This window comes from Bos indicus x Bos taurus, chromosome 14 (genome assembly GCF_003369695.1).
Source record: "Bos indicus x Bos taurus breed Angus x Brahman F1 hybrid chromosome 14, Bos_hybrid_MaternalHap_v2.0, whole genome shotgun sequence".
NCBI lineage: Eukaryota > Metazoa > Chordata > Mammalia > Artiodactyla > Bovidae > Bos > Bos indicus x Bos taurus.
In genome coordinates, this window is record NC_040089.1 from 61,606,300 (window position 1) to 61,627,126 (window position 20,827).

The 20,827-nt window shown below is 44.3% G+C and overlaps 1 protein-coding gene across 2 annotated transcripts in view; it reads right to left on the reverse strand.

Annotated features, from left to right (window-relative positions):
• The window catches only part of BAALC (BAALC, MAP3K1 and KLF4 binding), an 87,294-nt gene that overhangs the window by 47,307 nt on the left and 19,160 nt on the right, over positions 1-20,827 (reverse strand). The window contains exons 2-3 of one of the 2 annotated variants that reach the window (XR_003514493.1): positions 9,275-9,595; positions 6,823-6,984 (exon numbers count right to left, since the gene is read on the reverse strand). The exons of the other annotated variant lie outside the window; for it this stretch is intronic. The gene's annotated coding sequence lies outside the window, so the exon portion shown is untranslated. The remainder of the gene's footprint in view (positions 1-6,822; positions 6,985-9,274; positions 9,596-20,827) is intronic. 2 annotated transcript variants of the gene reach the window in all.

Genomic DNA, 20,827 nt, shown 5'->3' on the forward strand with positions numbered 1-20,827 from the left:
TTGCAGAGGCTTCTCTTCTTGAAGAGCAGGGGCTCTAGGGCACGTGGGCTTTAGTAGTTGTGGCACACGGGCTCAGTTACCCCTCGGCATGTGGAATCTTCCTGGACCAGGGATCCAACCTGTGTTCCCTGCACTGGCAGACAAGTTTCCCCATCACTGGGCTACTAGAAGAGAAAGTGAAAGTCCCTCAGTCGTGTCCGACTCTTTGTGACCCCATGGACTGTAGCCCGCCAGGCTCCTCTGTCCATGGAATTCTCCAGGCAAGAATACTGGAGTGGGCAGCCACTCCGTTTCTAGGGGCTCTTCCCTACCCAGGGATAGAATCCGGGTCTCCTGAATTACAGGCAGATGCTTTATTGTCTGAGCCACCAGGAGTGATGGACCACGGAGGAAGACCCAATTCTTGTTGTTTTAAGTGATCCTGTCTCTGGTACTTTTGTTGCAGCAGCCCTGGAAAATTAGCACACTTAGTATCAAAGAGAAAGGACTAGCAGAAATCAGAGGTAGTGACAGGTAACTGAATCCTTTCTCAATGGCCCTGCTTGGGGAAGAAAGACATGAGATATCAACAGAGTAAACTCCCCAGTAAATTCACTCACTGAGGAATCTTTGATCACAGTGTCACCACTGATTTTGAGGCCTGGGACAGAGCCCCATGTGCAACTCTCAAGCACAGTTTTTTGTTTGTTTTTAGGAAGGAATTTAGCCCACACAGGAACAAGGAAAGGTATTGACAAACTTCAGACTTTGATCAATTAAGGAGATAAAGGAGATATGTTACAACTCTGGGATAATCACTACAATAGAAAGAGAATGCAAAAGCTCCAAACTAGAATTCAGGAAAACATCAGAAGTGAGAAAAACAACAATCTAGAAGCTGAAAAGAGGTGGGGGAAATAGAGAAGCTTGGAGAAGAAAATTTGAAGAATTCCACTGGTCCATTTCTCAGCAGAAGTAGGAGGCGCCATGCTCCCCTGAGAGGAAGGGGCCTGAGACGGACGGGAATGGCGGCCTGCAGAGCGGGGTGAAGGTTTGGAGGGTCAATGAAAGGAATGGGAGATGAGGCCAATCTCGACTGAGTCAGAGGATCGATTTGCAGTCATCAGGACCTGGCTGAGGATTAAAATCACGGTTTTGGAGGACAGCCAATCAGCTATAAAAGACTAAATCAGGCAGAAAGCTGCTTGGTGCAAACAGAATCGGAGCACAAAGAAGGAGAAGGTGTTGAGGCTGTTCCAGCCAGGCTTTGGAGCCGTGAAGCCCAGGACAGGAAGATTGCTCTAGTCTGTGTCATGACACGTGTGCCCTCCCTTTAGAGAGAGCTGGATAATAAACTGAGACAGTCTTATGACTCAGATCCTGCTTTGATCATTCTCTAGAGGCAGCTCTACGTCGGGCAAGTTACAAATCAGCGGAGCAAATGACAGTTCTCTGAGCAGATGGGTCTGCAGGCCTGCCCCCTCCCCCCACAGCCTTCTATTGTCGGCAGCCCAGCAGTCACCAGTTGTCTTGGGATGAGTCACCACTTCTGGTTGTCCCTCTCATCTAAGTTGATTCTCCTTGGCTTCAAGTTCAGAGGTGACTTCTTACTGTGTTTTTTGTCCCTCATCCCTAGGTACACTTCATTTTGAATCCTCTGGGCCTGTTTGGAAGGAACAAAGGGTGGCAGAAGGTAGGATGGACTGAAGGACATACGGACAGAATCCCACAGTCCCCAGCTGTGTGATTAAGCCTCTGTGAGTCAGCATTTTCTCACTCCTAAATTAGGGCTTGAATGCTGGGAGACTGAATGAGATAATCTATAAAGCACCTATTTTACTGTCTGACACATCGTAGGCACTCAGTAAATGGCAGATCTCTTCCTCCGTAGCTCTCAAGGTTTTGACCAGAATTCTGACTGGGGCCATGGTGTGGTAGGCAGAAGAATGCCCCCGCCCCCAAATATTATTTAAATAATGCTCTCTTTTTTTAAGATTTTTTTTTTTTGATGTGAACATTTTTTTAAAAATCTTTATTAAATTTGTTACAATATTGCTCCGGTTTTATGTTTTTGGGTTTGGTTGTTTTTTGTTTTTTTTTTTTGGCCACAAGACATGTGGGATTTTAGCTCCCCAACCTGTGATGGGACCCACACCCCTGGATTGGGAGGTGAAATCTTTTTTAATTTTTCCTTTGGGAGATGAAGTCTTAACCACTGGACCATCAGGGAAGTCCCTGTTCTTAATCCCCATAAGTAATAGGGTGTTCCCTAATACATATAATTCCATAATACACTTAATCCCCTGTAAATGTATTAGGTTACCTGGCAAAGGGGAATTAAGGTTGCAATGGAATCAAGGTTGCTAACTCCAATTAAGGTTGCTGTTTTAAGATGATTGTAAAGTAGATTATCGTGGATTATCCAGTGTAATCACGAGAGTCCTTAAAAGTAGGAGGAGGCAGAAGAATAAGACTTAAAGGATGATGTGTTTGCAAAAGGAAGGCAGAGAAATGCAATTTCATTGACTTTGAGGGTGGAGGAAGAGGCCATAAACCAGGAAGTGTGGGCAGCCTCTAGAAGCTGGAGAAGGAACTCTCTACCAGAGTACCCAGAGAGGAACCCAGCCCTGCTGACACTTCAGTCCAGGAAGACACCCTCCTCTCCACCCTCACAGCTTTTAACTTACAGACTGGAAGGTAATAAACTATGTTGTTTAAACTGCTACATATATGGTAGTTTGTTACAATAGCAACAGGAAATGAATATACCTGGTGCCATGGGAGTTTTTCCATCCAGACCACATAAAGGAATTCAGTTAGTATCCAACAGTGCTCTGCAACCTTAGGTATTCCAACACCACCACCATGACTTCTATGCCTGGGACCAATTTGAGTCATTAACCATACACTTAGTTTAGTGGGGAGTACGGAGCAGGGGTGATGGGGCTGGGTAGGTAGTCACCCCAAGATCTGTGTTGTAAAAGAATTGACCACTGCTAGCGATTCTGTGGTGACTGTGTTGTTGTTCAGTCACTAAATCATGTCCAACTGTAAACCCATGGACTGCAGCACATCAGGCTTCCCTGTCCCTCACCTTCTCCCAGAGTTTGCCTAAGTTCGTGTCCATTGAATCAGTGATGCCAAGCAACCATCTCATCCTCTGTTGCCCCCTTCTCCTTTTGCCTTCAATCTTTCCCAGCATCAGGGTCTTTTCCAATGATTTGGCTCTTCACGTCAGGTGACCAAAGTATTAGAACTGTACTGAACCCTAAACGGCCCACCTGCTGCAAGGACCTCCTGACACCCAGGCCAGGGAGACTCTCCCACTGGTTCTTATTTTCTACTTGACTTCTCCCTGGGCCCTGCAGTGAGTCACAAGGAAGGAGGGAAGAGCTTGAAGGGTGCTGAAGCTGGAAGCCTCCTTCCTTGAACTGCCTCTGTGTGCGAGGCTGATGCTCTGCATCTAAAATACTTTGGAAACAGCCCCTGTGCCAGCCAGGCCTGCACTCTGCCAAAATGTTTTGGAGGTTAGCATTCAAACCACAGTTCCAGAGGCTGTATCTTCCCTGTGGCCAAGCCCGTGAGCCCTGGAGCAGACAGCCTGGAAGACCCAGATGCAAGTTCGTGTGCAGTCAGCTCCCTAAGGACCCGTGATGACTAGTACGGCTCTGAGCTCTGTGTGGTCACTTCCTCTGCCTTGGGCTTCACTGTCTTCCATTCTCCATCTTGTAACAATGGCATTCCTCCTGCTAACCCATCCTATCCTATCTTTGACTTTATCTCTTAGTTATAAATCTGCTCCTCTCTCTCCCTTGTTTTGAACAACTTCCCAATTCTGCATCCCCTTCTCTTATCATTCTCTCCTGGGCTGCCAGGAATCCCAGGACCTGGCCTGGGCCTCACATTCCCTCTGGCCAGGAGCAATGACTCAGGGCTCCTGCAGTGGGTACAGTTGTCCTTCCTTGATCAGGAACTGAGAATTCTGCAACAATGGAAACAGTGACAGACTTTATTTTGGGGGGCTCCAAAATTACTGCAGATGGTGACTGCAGCCATGAAATTAAAAGACGCTTGCTCCTTGGAAGAAAAGCTATGGCCAACCTATTCAGTTCAGTCGCTCAGTCATGTCCGACTCTTTGCAACCCCACGAATTGCAGCACGCCAGGCCTCCCTGTCCATCACCAACTCCTGGAGTTCACTCAAACTCATGTCCATCGAGTCAGTGATGCCATCCAGCCATCTCATCCTCTGTCGTCCCCTTCTCCTCCTGCCCCCAATCCCTCCCAGCATCAGAGTCTTTTCCAATGAGTATGACCAACCTAGACAGCATATTAAAAAGCAGAGACATTACTTTACTGACAAATGTCCGTCTGATCAAAGCTATGATTTTTCCAGTAGTCATGTATGGATATGACAGCTGGACCATAAAGAAGGCTGAGCACCAAAGAATTGATGCTTTTGAACTGCAGTGTTGGAGAAGACTCTTGAGAGTCCCTTGGACTGCAAGAAGATCAAACCAATCAATCCTAAAGGAAATCAGTCCTGAATATTCATTGGAAGGACTGATGCTAAAGCTGAAGTTCCGATACTTTGTCCGCCTGATGCAAAGAGCTAACTCGTTGGAAAAGACCCTGATGCTGAGAAAGACTGAAGGCAGGAGGAAAAGGGGATGACAGAGGATAAAATGGTTGGATGGCATCCCCGAGTCAATGGACATGAGTTTGAGCAAGCTCCTGGAGTTGGTGATGGACAGGGAAGCCTGGTGTGCTGCAGTCCATGGGATCAAAAAGAGTTGGACATGACTGAGGAACTGAACTGAACTGAATAGAGACATCCCTAATCCCCGAGACCCTAAGGCCACCCTCTATCGCCCCCATCCATCTCAGTACCACTTCCAACTCTCACTACTAAATATTCATCTCACAGTAATGATTGGCCTGCAGCCTCACCTGCCCAGTAAAACCATCAGCACCTTGAGGGCAGGAACCCCGTGTTAGTCATCATCCAAGCCTGGAGCCCAGTACAGCACCTGGCATATAACTGATGTTCACAAAGTCATAATGACTCCGCAGTGATCGCCTCAGATCCATTCTGGAGCAAGAGAGCTTAACCACACACACTCTGACAGGAGCCAGCTGTCTGCCTGTAGAGAAACCACCTCTACTCGTAGCTGGAAAATAACGGGGTTGGGCCAGGCCTAGGGCATGTCTGAGGCTCCTGTTCTGCTAGAAGTCTGTGACTCCTGGTAGAGCTCATTGTGCTCCTGTGACCCTGTAATTGGTAGTTTTATTTGTGAGGAACAATTGCCCCAAAGCTGGGAGGAGATGGTAAATGTCATCCTAGGAACAATTCCTAACAAGCTCACCTAAAGGTCTTCAGGCTCCAGGGCCCCTGAGAGTCTAGACTAGTGGTTCTTAAGTGGAACGATGTTACTCCCTGAAGATGTTTTGGTTGTCAGCTGGGGGTTGTCTACCCCATTGGCATCTAGTGCGTAGAGGCTGGGGATGCTGCTAAACATTCTATAATGCACAGGACAGCCTCTGTAACAAAGGATTTTCAGGCCCAAAGAGTCAACAGTGCTGAGGGTGAGAAATCCTGCCCTCGAGCGTGCAATTGTGTTCCCACATTTGGTCTTAACCCCAACATTTTACAATTCTGAGAACAGACAATGTGCGATGAGTTTCTTTTCCACTGGCTAGACAGGATAACCCCAACGACTATGCTTTTATTTTCTTTTTGCCCCGCAGGCTATAACAAGTTTTATATTTAATATCCTTACTTCAGCTTTCCTTCTATCCACTACCTATTAAAAACAACCTCCACCACCAGTTTCGAACTTCCCTGTTGGCCCAGTGTTTGGGACTTGGCCTCCAGTGCAAAGGACGTGGGTTTGATCCCTGGTCTGGGGAGACTGCACATGCTGCAGGCAACTAAGCCTGTGCAGCCAGAGCCCGTGCTCCACACCAGGAGAAGCCACCGTGAGGAGAAGCCGCACACCGCAGCTAGAGAGTAGCTCCTGCTCGCTGTCACTAAGGAAAGCCTTCCTACAGCAACAGAGACCCAGCAGAGCCAAAATAGAGACAAATCAAAGAAAGAGACGGAAGGGACTTCCCTGGTGGTCTAGTTAGGACTCTGCACTGCAGAGGACATGGGTTCAAACCCTGTCAAGGAACCAAGATCCCACGTGGCACAGCCAAACAAAACAAAAACCCACTTTCTCATGTATTTTTCGGAGCTATTTTTAAAATTATGTTTTGTTTTTAAATTAAACTTTTTATTTGTATAGATTCATAAACAGCTGTAATGCCCAGAGCTCTCTGGGTCCTTTACCAGTTTCACAAAGAACCATATACAAGATCACAACCAGGGTGCTAACGTGGGTACAATCCTTCCATCTTACTCAGATGTGCCCAGCTGTACGTGTATCCATTTGTGCATTTGCATTTAGTCCTATACAGCTTCACACATATGTAGGTTCACGAAACCATCACCATAGTCAAAACACAGAATAGTTTCACCACCACAAGGATTCCTGCCACACTTTTAGTGACCATACCAGCATGCTCTCTTCTGACTTGGACTTATCAGCCTGCTGTGACCCTTATTAATGAGTTAGTAACACCTGTTTACTATTTGTATGAGAATTTAACATTTTGAGAAAATACACTTTGGGTTTTTTTTTTTTTAATATTTTGGCCACACCTTGCAGCATATGGGATCTTAGTTCCCCAGCCAGGGATGGAACCCTGAATTGGAAGCACAGAGTCTTAACCACTGGGAAGCCAGGGAAGTCCTGAGAAATACACGTTGACATATTCCTTTGCCATTATGAAGTTACCCTACCTAAGCAGCAGCTCCAGGCTGAGCACCGATGACAATGGTAGACCAGTGGTTCCTAATTTCTCCACCATTGAGTACATTAATGAAAACCATCATCCTATATGCCAGGAACACAGAATGGCCGTGAGAAAGCTACTTCTCTTCTCTGTGATTCAGTTTCTTCTTCTGAAAAATGGGAAAAATAACAGCCCCTACTCCAAAAAGATCATGGAGAATTCAACAAGTTAATATACACAAAGCACTTAGAATAGTGTGGCACATAAATCCTTAATAAATTTTAGTTACAATATGTGCTCTCATTTAATACCCACAACTACCCTATTAGGTAAGTGCTCTTATTATTCCAGTACAATAGATGAAAAAACCGGAGCTCAGAAAGTCCGAGTAATTTCCCCAGAATCTTAATCTAGTAAGAGACAGAGTCAGGATTAGAACTCTGGGCTCTGGGACTCCAAGTATCACCTTTGCCCCACTCTGTGGGAATATCGTGCTTCTGGGCTAAGTCACTTCAGTCGTGTCCCACTCTCTGTGATTCCATGGGCTGTAGCCCGCCAGGCTCCTCTGTCCCTGGAATTCTCCGGCAAGAATACTGGAGTGGGTTGCTGTGCCCTCCTCTAGGGGATCTTCCCGACCCAGGGATGGAACCCACATCTCTTACATCTCCTGCATTGGAAGGCAGGTTCTTTACCACCAGCGCCACCTGGGAAGCTTCCTGTGGGAATATTAAGCAGGTGTTTTCAGAGTAAAAACTAGAAACTTGGATCCCAGAGGAACACAGGTTGCTGAGAAGGTGGGGATTTGGTATAGGACAAGTGGCTATCAAAAGAAACCAAAATTCTGAGATCCAAATACCCCCAACACCTTATTTCTAGAGTTTGAGGACTATTCCTCTGAACAACAGAAACCCAAAAGAAAACCTTTTGTAAAACGAGTGAAATAATATTTTTTTAAAATTTCTTCCCACACGAAGCTGCATACACATGGGGGAAAGAAATCACTATTGATCAGCTCAAATTTATTCAGCACACCTAGCAAAGGGAAGCTAGACAGCAGAAAGGCAGGAGGGGGACCCTGAGCCTCCACCCTTAGAAAGGAAAAGTTTTTGATTCACAGTTCTTTCTTTACTGACGTATTGATTTACATTGAGGCATAATGAAAAACTTCCTGGATCACGACTTAGGCAAGATAAAATCCCAGCCAATCAGTAGCCTAGGAATTGAAAGCCAGGAGTTGGGAAAGCCTGGATCGTGAGCAGAGATTGAGTCATCCTCACCAGTCCCTCCCATCTCAGCTTCCTGGAGCTGGGACAGCACAGAGCAGAGGTTCCCAACGTTGTTGGGTCACAGGAATGAGATCCCCGGTGTGCTGCACCATGAGAAAAAGGCAGTCATGCAGCAGGTGCATGCGGGTGCTAGGAGGGTCCACGTCCCTTCTTAGGGGGGAGCTCTGCCTCCTTCCTCAGCAATGACTTCCTCCCCCACATACTCACATCCCTCTCCCCCACTTTATTTTCTCCCCATAGCGCTCATTTTTACATACCATGTGCTTTCCTTATTATTTTTTTAATCCATCATGCCTCACTTAGAATTTAAGCACGAGGCAGAGGTTTTTGTTTATTTTGTCACTCTAATATTCTCTAGTGCTTAGAATAGTACCTGGCACACAATAGCTTCTCAATAAATACTCACTGAATTAATTTAGAAATGGTTTTTTGTATATGTGTATGTGTGTGAAATATCCCTTCTGATGAAATGGCAGTAACAACAAATGACAGGCCTTTTTCATGCCCCGATGGAAAAATTAAAAATTAACAACTCTACTGGGGGAGAAGGGATACATGTATATGTGTGGCTGAGTCCCTTCGCTGTTTGCCTGAAAGTATCACCACACTGTTCACTGGCATACCCCAATACAGGCTTGCCAGGTAGCTCATGGTAAAGAGCTTGCCAGCCGGATGTGCGTTCAACCCCTGGGTCAGGAAGATCCTCTGGAGGAGGAAATGGCAACACCCTCCAGTATTCCTGCCTGGGACATCCCTTGGACAGAAGAGCCTGGCAGGCTATTTTCATGGTGTCTCAAAAACAGTCAGACACATGTTAGCAACAACAAATACTCCAATACAAAATAAAAAGTTTTTAAAAATGGCAATGTTATATTACCATTCATGCACTCTTACACTTTTTTTCTCTTTTTAACTTTACACAATTAAAACAATTTTACTGGCCCATGAATTCTAAAAGTTTAGGGCTCTGGGGACTCAGAGAATCGTTTCAGAAAAAGGTAGGCTTGGTTTGAACCCGGCTCTACCAGCCATTTGATCTTAGGCAAATTCCTCTATATATTTAAGCCTCAATGTTCTCACCTGCAAAACAGGAATAGTCATTGAGAGGATGATATATATAAAGCAGGGACCCGGTACAGAGTGAGTTTAGCTCAGTGAATAAATGATGCTCACCGTGTGATTCAGCTGTGCTCAAGGCAGGCCTTCTGCACTGAGGCCGCATCTCAGAAGTCCGTTTGGGCTTTGCTCTCTTCGCTCCAGCTACACTGCTGACACCTGGGCCCAAGCCAGACACGGGCCACCCAAAGGCAGTTTCCTGACATTCAAAGGAGCTAATCTTAACTCAGTATTTAACTCCCTTGCTATAAATGATAAACATTGAAAGGTTTCGAGGCCCTACTTCCAAGTTGCTCAAGTCCACTTGCCTGGAGGTGGTGACTTCTGAGATCCGTATAAATTAAGAGATTGATAAATGAATTCTTTTCGCCAGTATGACTAGAAAAGAGAGGAATCAGGTCAGAAACCACTGCCAAAAGGATATCCTTCAGAAATGATGACAAAACAATTCTGAAATTAGAACATAAATAACTGAGGACATAGAAATCATTTCCTGTCAATTTGATTTGCATACATTTTTTAATCTTTTGCCTTCATTCAAGCACAACTTGCCTTTTGTTGGAGTCCATGGTATTGGAAAGCTATGTTAATGAAGAAAAATGAGTGTGAAACTGGGCGTTGCGAAAGCAGAGAGCTGTCTCTGCTGCTTAGCCTTGAGAAAGACGGAGCTGAGTCCGAGCAGAGACCGAGGAAAGTCTCTGGACTTTAACTGCTTAGGGGGAGGAGGGTATGATGAGTAACTGGAGAGGGTGAAACAGTTCTGCCACATCTGACAGGCTCTGTCCTGTGTAATTCCATCCACGGAAATGGATGTGGGCAAGACTCCTTCAGCAGTGGTTCTCATATTTTCAAAATGATCTGAAAAAATTGGGGGAACCATGGCCAGACTGCTAGCTGCCATCTAACACTGCTGTCGTTCAGTTGCTCAGTTATGTCTGACTGCGACCCCATGGACTGCGGCATGCCAGGCTTCCCTGTCCTTCACCACCTCCCAGAGTTTGCTCAAACTCATGTTCATTGAGTGGATGATGCCATCCAACCATCTCGCCCTCTGTTGAATGTTAGCCCTTTGTTTTTACCTTAATAACAGAATCTTGATTTTTAGCATAGCATGTTGCCACTCAGCTAAAAGACATTTCCCAGCTTCACTTGCAGCTAAATATGGTCATGTGACTAATTCTGACCAATGACATAGAAATAACAAATGATGCTACCAGGGAGTTTCTTTAAAGGAATGAGGCAGGTCCTTCTCCATTCTCTTCCCCCATCTTAACATCTGGAATGTGGATGCCATGCCTGGACCATAAGTTCAAAGGCCACCCGAGCATGGCAGGGCAGTAAGCTCATGGCAAAGCATTAATATAGAGGAAGCCTGGGTCCCTAAGGACTTGGGGCTTGCCATATTGGCCCAGGAAGGAAACAGAGATTTATCATGTTTTAAATCACTACTTTTTCAGGTTTCTTCTTCACAACTAAACCTAATCCTAATTGATAAAGGTTTCAACTTTTTATTTTGCCAAATAAAACTTTAAAAAATCAAACTACTGTATATCATCACATGATGAAATACCAGAATAAAGAATTGTCTTTTGAATTGAATACTTTTTTTTAATTCATCCAATAATCATTGAACATTTACTATGTGGCAGGCACTGTCATAGGGCCTGGAAGACAGCAATGACCATATGAAGAAGACACAGCACTTACCCTTGTAGGGCTAACACTGCGGTGACACTATGTAAAGCTTGCCAGGGACTTCCCTGCTGGTCCAGTGGTTAAGAATCTGCCTTCCAGTGTTGGGGGCCGGGGGTGGCAGGCGCATGCTGGATCCCTGGTCAGGGAACTAGGATCCCACATGCCCCAGGGCAGCTGGACCTGTGCACTACAACTGGAGAAGCCCATATGACTCAGTGAAAGATCCCCCTGTCGCAGCTTAGACCCAATGCAGTCAAAAATAAAATTCATAAACAAATATTTTGGCTCTGTTTCTCATTTTACTGCAAGCCAATGATAACTTGAAGAAGTTCTTCTGATAGAAGAACTGTACAAAAAAGATCTTCACGACCCAGATAATCATGATGGTATGATCACTCATCCAGAGCCAGACATCCTGGAATGTGAAGTCAAGAGGGCCTTAGGAAGCATCACTATGAACAAAGCTAGTGGAGGTGATGGAATTCCAGTTGAATGATTTCAAATCCTGAAAGATGATGCTGTGAAAGTGCTGCACTCAATATGCCAGCAAATTTGGAAAACTCAGCAGTGGCCACAGGACTGGAAAAGGTCAGTTTTCATTCCAATCCCAAAGAAAGGCAATGCCAAAGAATGCTCAAACTACCGCACAATTGCACTCATCTCACACGCTAGTAAAGTAATGCTTAAAATTCTCCAAGCCAGGCTTCAGCAATACGTGAACCGTGAACTTCCAGATGTTCAAGCTGGTTTTAGAAAAGGCAGAGGAACCAGAGATCAAATTGCCAACATCCTCTGGATCATCGAAAAAGCACGAGAGTTCCAGAAAAAAAATCTATTTCTGCTTTTTTGACTATGCCAAAGCCTTTGACTGTGTGGATCACAATAAACTGTGGAAAATTCTGAAAGAGATGGGAATACCAGACCACCTGACCTGCCTCCTGAGAAATCTGTATGCAGGTCAGGAAGCAACAGTTAGAACTGGACATGGAACAACAGACTGGTTCCAAATAGGAAAAGGGGTACATCAAGGCTGTATATTGTCACCCAACTTATTTAACTTATATGCAGAGTACATCATGAGAAACGCTGGGCTGGAAGAAGCACAAGCTGGAATTAAGATTGCCAGGAGATATATCAATAACCTCAGATATGCAGATGACACCACACTTATGGCAGAAAGTGAAGAGGAACTCAAAAGCCTCTTGATGAAAGTGAAAGAGGAGAGTGAAAAAGTTGGCTTAAAGCTCAACATTCAGAAAACGAAGATCATGGCATCCAGTCCCATCATTTCATGGCAAATAGATGGGGAAACAGTGGAAACAGTGTCAGACTTTATTTTTCTGGGCTCCAAAATCACTGCAGATGGTGACTGCAGCCATGAAATTAAAAGATGCTTACTCCTTGGAAGGAAAGTTATGACCAACCTAGATAGCATATTCAAAAGCAAAGACATTACTTTGCCAACAAAGGTCCATCTAGTCAAGGCTATGGTTTTTCCAGTGGTCATGTATGGATGGGAGAGTTGGACTGTGAAGAAGGCTGAGCACAGAAGAATTGATGCTTTTGAAGTGTGGTGTTGGAGAAGACTCTTGAGAGTCCCTTGGACTGCAAGGAGATCCAACCAGTCCATCCTAAAGGAGATCAGTCCTGGGTATTCATTGGAAGGACTGATGTTGAAGCTGAAACTCCAGTACTTTGGCCACCTGATGTGAAGAGCTGACTCACTGGAAAAGACCCTGATGCTGGGAAAGATTGAAGGCAGGAGAAGAAGGGGACGACAGAGGATGCTGTGGTTGGATGGCATCACCAACTCAATGGACATGGGTCTGGGTGGACTCTGGGAGTTGGTGACGGACAGGGGGGCCTGGTGTGCTGTGGTTCGTGGGGTCGCACAGTCGGATACAACTGAGTGACTGAACTGAACTGAATGATAACTTGGTCAGGACTGATACTGGTCCACACGACATATCTGAGAACCACTGCCTAAAGTGGGATTATGGCATTGTCTGCAAACTCAGATACATATTAAGCATTGCCTGTAGCTCACATATTAACTGCTGCTTCCAAAATATAGGTAGACTCAAAAAAAGGAAATTCATTTAAAAGCATTACTGAATTCATAATATCTTCCTGTCAATTTGGTGGGGGGTGGGGTCAATTTTTCTCAATCACTGAACACTGAAAGTTTGGGACATTATACTGAATACTGAAATTTTTTGGCATTATAAAATAATTACTGTACTCAAAATGTGAGAAAACAAGTATCTTTATTTCTTATAACCATTTTCATTCCTAAGGATTGTGAAAGATCACTGAATCCTGTTTCCATAGTTTTCCATGTGAGCACTGAGAAGACTCTCCCCTTTAAAACTCTTGGCTTAGAGACCCTGATAGTTTCTCCCTATTCAGGGTACACTTTCTAAACTATTTAGAGTCGCTTGTCCCTTAAGGATTCCCCTGAGATACTGCCTTTGCTAAGATCTAATGGCATTAATCCATACAGGTTGGAACGGAGCTGAATAGTCAAAACCTCTGTCCTCATAACCCATAGGACAGTGTTAAAAGGGACAAGTTGCTGAGCAGGTGAGGCAGAAATCATCTGCCAAGGTCTCACCGTGGGCACAGATTCCCCACTCCAAGAAAGAAACACCGTAATGGACCTTGGGACCACACGGTCCTTTGAAGTGACCACCTCTCGGCAAAGAGTTGAAAGCAATGCAGTTGACCTCAGAACAGTCTGAGCACTGAATTTCACAGGGAATAAAAGACCAGGTGAAACTTTCAGTTCCCAGACATCCTGACAGACAGTCCTTGTGCAGTCCAGCCTTAGAAAGAAGATCCTTCCAACCAATTACCTTGGGAGAGATTGCAAGAACACTTACAAAGCAAAGACGGCAGGCAGTTCTGGGAGAGCATTTATGATCTGTGTGATAAACAAATGTCAGAAGGATCTGATGTTATATCTCATAGATGTGTGTGTGTGTGATCATATATGTAAAAGAGCACAAACAGGCAAGATGGGTGAGAGGCAGCAGGAAATGGGAGGTGCCCTTTCTGATGGGAGGACCAAAGAAACACCTGTGTGGCATGGCCTGTAGTTCTGGCCAGTCTGTGGACTCCAGTAACCTCAGGATAGACCCAGACTTGTGAATTTCCTCAGTGACACCACTGCGATTCAGTCACTCCTGAATTCATCTCAAGTGTCGTTTCCCAGAGTGAATTCTTCAGAACATTAAGTTTCTAGAATGCTAACTGGGATTCTGTTATACCCAAGCAGGAGGAGAAGGGGATGACAGAGGATGAGACAGTTGGATGGCATCACCGACTCGATGGACATGAGTTTGAGCAAGCTCTGGGAGTGGGTGATGGACAGGGAAGCCTGGCATGCTGCAGTCCAAGGGGTCGCAAAGAACTGGACACAACTGAGTGACTGAACTGACTGATTCTGTTATAAGTTTGGGCAACTCTTCATTAAACAAAGGTGTCTTTGTTATTATTTTCTTTTAAAAAGTATTTACTTATTTATTCGGCTGCACTGGGTCCTCGTTTTGGCACGCAGGATCTTCCATTGTGGGGCACGGACTCTCTGGTTCAGGCACACGGACTCCAGAGCAGTCGCGGTATGTGGGCTTAGTTCCCAGACCAGCGACTGAACCCATATCCCTTGCACTGCAAGGCCCTACTATACAGCACAGGGAACTATATTCAATATCCAGGGATAAGTCATAATGGAAAAAATATTCAAAAGAAAGTTTATATATGTACATGTATGTATAACTGAATGTTATATATGTACAGGTACATACACATATAACTGAATCACTTTGTTGTACAGCAGAAATTAACACAACACTGTAAATCAACTATATTTCAATTAAAAAAAAAAAAGAAATGGGTTTCTGTATCCTCAGGTCTGTTACAGGTTCAAACAATCACGAATCATCCTTTGTACATCATACATTTCCAGGGTTTCCTCTGGCTCTCTTCCACACCTTTGCAGTTCATAAGGTGAGCCCAGAAAACCAGCAAGTTGATACGCCCATAGCAGATACCCAAGGTCTTGGCAGTGGTGCCATGAACACCAGGGAGGAAGCCCCGCCCAGGGCTTGGAATGAAGCCTGCTCCTGGCTGTGCCTGACATGAGAAAAAGCGACCTTGTTTCAATTTGTTCTCACCACACAAATAACTTTCTCCTTTATTCCCAGAACACGCTGGCATTTTTTCAAGGGGTGATATGCCAGAGGGGTTTCCCCGACAACCGAACTAGAATTTGTGTGCTTGTCCTTTCCTGCACCAAGTCCATCTTGAAGCAGGAGGCTGGAGGGGTAGCTTTAGGGTCTCGTCCCCCTTCAGACTTTAATGAACCATCAGCTTCTGGGGTCCAGATTCTTTTGAAGCTGTGCTGTGTACTGGGTGCAGAATTTTCATCCTCAATTGTTTACGGATCAAAGCCATTTTTCCAACAAAAAACACATTTAATTGTGCCAGAAGGTGGAATTTTCGTGTCTCTATTCCATAGTTAAGGTCAAGTGGATTTAAGTGAGCTTCATGAAAACAAATACCAATATCCCCAAATTATCTGAATAGGTGGAAAAACAACTCCAGGTTCTAGTAGTATAGGGAGGGCCATTTTTTTAAGGTGTGACTTTTATAAAGAGTTTTTGAGGATGTACCTGCTTTTGTATATTTTCTAGCAGAGAGACTGCAATGTTCAAGCATCGTTGTGTATCTGGGAATGTCTGGCATGGATTCCGGGTGCCTCATGTGGCCCCAGGGTGTCTAGCATAGATCCTGGAGACATCTGCTGTGGATCCAAGGCATCTGGCACAACCTGGGATTGTCCAGTGTGGATCGGGGTGTCCGATATGACCCCGGGTTATCTAGCATGGACCCTGGCGTGTCCAGCACAGAATGAGGTGTCCAGCATGGGCCTTAGGGTATCTCTGCTAGGATAACTCTTGCTCATTGTAAAAATGGTTTTCTTTTCATAGCCTCTTCCTTCTTCATGTGATAAGTTTGAAAAGTAACTCCTTTTTCTGGTTCCTGTGAAGATTGGGGATTGGGGCAAGGATCATAACTAATTTTGCATTCTTCATCTCATGCTATTCATTTCTGGCACCACTGTTACTAGTGACTTAGACTCGAACTGTTAAGGTTTACATTGGGTAATATTTTTCCTGCTCCTTTAGAAATGTTTGGAAACGAGATTATTGAAACCAATTGATTTAACTTTAGATACACAGTTGGAAACCTCTGGCCTTAGTGGATGGTTTTGGCATAAATATCATTCACACTCGCCTTTATCCAGGGACGACTGCACACTTTCTTTCATCTGTGTCAATGTGCCTAAAAACGCAGGGGTCAGCACAGTCCTGGGGAGACCGAGGTCATATTCTTGTGCTTCCATTTGGATAATAATTGTGAAAAAATATTATATGCATATTTGTGATCATCCAGATGATTTCAGCTCAGTAGAATTCCATGATTTGGTGACCATGTTTGCATTATTTTTAAGGCTCTGTTGGTACCAAGTGCTTTAACAGTCTTGAAGTACGAAGAAAGGAATGTACAAACAAGACCTCTGCACTACGTATGTGAAGGGGAAATGGCCTCGTGGAAAAAGAGTCATTTAAATGGAGAAAAGGTAAGAGATCTGAATCATCCCCCAACACAAGGAAATACAGGGGGCTGATCTGGAAACAAGGGCATCCCAGCATAAGCAGTTGTGCTCCCGTCCTTAGAGCAACCCACCTGCAGTAAGAGTACTGCATGCTGAAAGCTGGAATCGCCGTTAAGATGAAGAGTAACTGTGACAGTGACCATGACTCAAATGATGGTCCACTGTGTTCCAACATCAAATGCATCAAGTGGATGAAAGTGAAATAGAAAATAAGCAAACGTATCTTTCTACCATGAAAACTAACAGTCGTGAATCAGCTTCTACAAAATTACCTGTGAAATTAATGCTATTATTCAGAATGCAAATTAATAATAATTATTCATTATTTTAAAATTTAATAATTATTCAGCTATTCTTCAGGCTTTCCTGTTTGTGAATTTCTCCTTTGTGAATTATTCTTTGTCTTACGACTGTGTATGAGTTGTAAGGAGTGGCTCTACCTAATTTAATGTGTATATATTTAAGCATATTTTAAGTCTGTTATCCACAGGTCAATTAATCTTTAAACCTGTGAGGTTGGCATTATTTTTCCCATTTCTATAGGGAAACGGGAGCTTAGAAGATATACAAATTTGTCTCAGCAAATACGCAATCCAGAGTAGAAATCAGGTTATTATAATTCTCACAACCTTCTACAGCCTTCCTAAAGCCAAAGATGCATCCTTGGATAGGACATGTGGCCTTTGGATCATTTGGTCAAAAAAGAATTCACCCAAAAGCAATTCACTGGAAGACCCATTTGCCAAAAGCTAATTAGTCAAATGGGCTTCCCAGGTAGCTCAGTGGTAAAGAACCTGCCTGCCATTGCAGGAGACGCATGTTCCATCCCTGAGTTGCGAAGATCCATGAAGAAGGAAATAGCAACCCATTCCAATATTGTTGCCTGGGAAATCCCATGGATGGAGGAGCCTGGTGGGTCTCAAGAGAGCCAGGTTCACAGGGTCTCAAAAGAGCCGGATATGACTGAGTAACTAACCAACAACAATTAATCAAATACTCTTTTCACTGAAAAACAAAAAAGCCAAACAATCAATCCCCCAAGTACTATCAGTCAATTATTTTAAAGGCAGTTCAGAAAAGTCTGCTGGAACAATATGCTGTCCATGCAGATTCAGAAAAAGGCAGGGCAGGGGCTGGAAGTGGAACAGGGGCAGAGTGGAAGTCCAGCAAAAATGGATTTAAAGGAAAGTCTCATCATTGACACTTAAAAGAATCCCGGACTAGCAATTCTGAGATAAAGCAGCCACAGCAAAGTTGAGGCAGAACCCAAACTAGGGGCAAAGTCTTAGGTATTCAGTGGATTCACTAACAGGATTCATTTATTTGTGAAGAGTTGGGCTTTGAACTGATAGTTCTTTCCTGTGAAGTCTCTATCTTGAGTGGGAAGCCCATCTCACCTGGGCTTCCAGAGTTCAGCCAGGTCCTCACTCCAACCTGAGAGGTAAACAGAGGTGGGGGAGGCAGGAAGTCTGGTATCGAGAACTTTCCTTAAGGCTCCTGTCTCCCCATTGCTGCTCTCTGCTCTGCACAGGTCGCATGGTCGCCCAGCATTTATTAATGTGCCTTTAAGAATTCATGTTCCCAGGGCTTCCCTGGTGGCTCAGTGGTAAAGAATCCGCCGGCCAATGCAGAGGACACAGGTTCAAACCCTGGTCCAGGAAGATCCCACATGCCTCAGAACAACTAAGCCCATGCACCACAAGTATTGAGCCTGTGCTCTAGAGCCCATGAGTTGCAACTATTGAGCCCACGTGCCACAACCACTGAAGTCCACATGCCTAGAGCCCATGCTCTGCAACAAGAGAAGCCACCACAATGAGAGGCCTGAGCACCGCAACTACAGAAAACCCACGTGCAGCAATAAAGACCCAGCACAGCCATAAATAAATCAATCTTAAAAAAAGAATTCATGTTTCCAGAGCAAGGGAGAAAGTCCGAGCAATGGCCACCAGCAGAGGCAAAGGATTTAGTTACCAGGGGAGGATGAACTGATCCACACAACAGGAGGTCCTTAGAAGAATCTATGTGATGGCACTACTAAGTCTGGGTTGCATGGAACAATTTGGGGGACCCAAATTGGATTCTGGAGAGTCTCAGCGATCTCAGGAAAAAGAGGTGGCAGGAGATAAAGGAAGAAGTCATACTTTGTTCACTGTTGCTGGAAGATTTTTCAGTGTTTGGGTCAAAATGAATGGGGACATATTTGGATTCTTTTTTTTTTTTTCTTCCCTGATTGGCTTTCCTAAACTTCACCTGGCTCTGCTTGGCTTGATGATTTTCCAAAGAAATCAGATAGGCATCTTAAAAGTCAGCCAGAAAAATAAGACACAGATGTGTGCTACATAATGACATTTCATAGTGTTCAAAATTAAGACATACACTAAATGAAACTTCCAGATAACAAAATGGCATAGAGAACAAATTCTTGTTTCGGGGAGAATCACCTTCTGTTTCTCAAAGCACATTTCACTTCTAAGAACACTATGCCACATGGCAATGTTCATCTGTGTTAGTTTCTCAGGGCTGCAGTTAACAAAGTACCACAAACTGGGTGGCTTGAAAGAAACAGAAATTTGTTTTCTCACATTTGTTTCAGAGGCTGGCAGTCTGAAATGAAGATGTTGGCAGAGCTGGTTCTTTCCGGAGGCCCTGAGAGAGAGAGCCTGTTCTATGTCTCTCTCCCAGCTTCTGGGAGTTGCTGGCAATCCTTGGTATTCCTTGGCTGGTAGAGGCATCACTCCAGTCTTTGCCTCTGACTTCACATGGTATTCTCCTCTTTGTGTCTGCATCCAAATCTCCTTCTTATAAGGACATTTGTCACTGGATCAGAGTTCCCCTTAATCCAGTGCAAAATCATCTTAACTTGATTATACCTGCTAAGACCCTGTTACCAAATAAGATCACATTCACAGGGGTTAGGCTCACTGGGGCTCAGGACCTGAACAGATCTTTCTGGAAGATACAAGTCTATCCACTATCTCATCCAATACAAAACCATCTGAACCAGCAAATCCTTTTTCTATACTATAACTCAAGGTTTTACTTTTTTTAAACCAGGCTCAGTGAACTCCAATTTTCCAAATGGAAAATGTTATAACTGCAATTGCAACTAGCTCTGTTCCACTCAAGCCCTTCAGTAACATCTACTTCTATATCATCCCAACAGAAAAACCTGCACCAAAGAAAATTAAAACTTAGGTAACAAAATAAATAAATACTCATGGCATCATTTTGAGGCATAATTAGGGAGTCAAATGACTCATCAAGGCAAAAGGATTACACTTCATCCAGAATTAGATTCTCGATTTGTTGTATGAACCAATCATTAGAATTAACCTCTAAGACATGTATTTTCAGAGTGCATTGGATTTAATCATCCTAATGTGTCCTGTGACTATGGCAAGCTAAGTCAGTTTGGGCATTGTGGAATACAAATCCAGTTCAGATGTGTATTCAGAATTACACCCAGAGAAAGAGATTAAATAGATATGCTTTTCTTTTAAGAGGACTGTTACCAGGCTTTTAAAGATGCCCAAGCACTTCATTAATGGTTAATGTGTTCACCGGGTTTGTACAAATTCAACAACCCAGAGACACATTCAAATATGTTTATTTAACCACTCTGGAGATTTAAAAAAAAGAAAATTGGGTCTTTCTGGATAACAATAAATCATTAGCTCCCCCTCCCCACCATGCGGGCTATGGAAGAGCCCCTTGCCAGTGCCCTGCCCATATTCCAAAACATGGAGGGAGGTGGTTCCTCTCCACTCACTCGCAACATCATCTCCACTTCAGGTCCTGATTCAAGGAGGTCCCTGGCAACACAGAAAGTGTTCTCGAGGCCTAAAAGAGCAGCCTGAGAAAGTAGGACTCTCTCCTCAATGATGAAGGTGTAGTTTCTGCCTCCTCCTTATTTATCTTCCTCCATCCTCTTTTATTCTCCCAAGGCTGATCAGAGTGCAGTGGAAATAATGGTCAGAAGGGGAAAAAAGTAACATAGGGAAATGGGGAAACAGTGATTGGTTCCGCCTGGGGAGAACCTAGGGAGTTTTAACAGAGGGCATGGCTTTGGGGTTGGATTCGTACAAGAACGAGCAAACGTGAAGGTAAAATGTTCCATCTGAGCAAGTGAGACTCGAGACGTAGAGAAGAAAGGAAAGGGCAGACCGAGGAAGCATGTGAGGACTCTAGTGTGGAGCTGGAAGGACAGAAGCTTCAGGCCAGAGGGCCATGGG